Here is a 604-nt window from a genome sequence, read left to right as displayed (position 1 = left end):
AATGCGAGTTTTGAGCAGTGTAGAGTAGCACTTGTTGTTTGTAATTTCTCCGATCACAGATGCAGACGTGGTTTTATATTTACGCGGCGCGATGCGGTGCAACGCAACGCGTAAAAACAAATAATAGATTAATGAGACCAAAGACTGCCTGTTAGATTTACCCAAAACAAATTATCTCTCACGTTTAACCACAATAGAGCCATCAGCAAATTCCAGAAGATCTGGCCGAGGTGAGGTGCTCTCGGCGGGTTTATGAGTGCTGAACAGCTGCTGACACCCTGGAGCTCACATCTCCGAAAACGGAGAAGCAAATGTTCCAATAAACATTATCTTTATTAACAAACCGCATATCTGAAGTCTAAACAACTACATTCTTGCCTAAAAAACAAAAAAAAACACATTCCATTACAAAAAAAAAAAACAGTATTATTTATAAAATTACAGTAGATTTGGGTGTCTGCCATGACCCTCACTATGAGAAATCGGAGTGATACAGTGAAACGGTTGGAGTTTTGTTATCACTAGAATATCGCACCACTGGAAAAGGCTCTCAGCCAATGAAATCCGAGAACCAGAAAGAACACTGTTGTATATATATATATAT

The sequence above is a fragment of the Sinocyclocheilus rhinocerous genome, unplaced genomic scaffold, assembly GCF_001515625.1.
Source record: "Sinocyclocheilus rhinocerous isolate Xijiao unplaced genomic scaffold, SAMN03320098_v1.1 scaffold2306, whole genome shotgun sequence".
Taxonomy (NCBI): Eukaryota; Metazoa; Chordata; class Actinopteri; order Cypriniformes; family Cyprinidae; genus Sinocyclocheilus; species Sinocyclocheilus rhinocerous.
The sequence above is the reverse complement of the archived record's forward strand: the minus strand, read 5'-3'. Positions refer to the sequence as shown.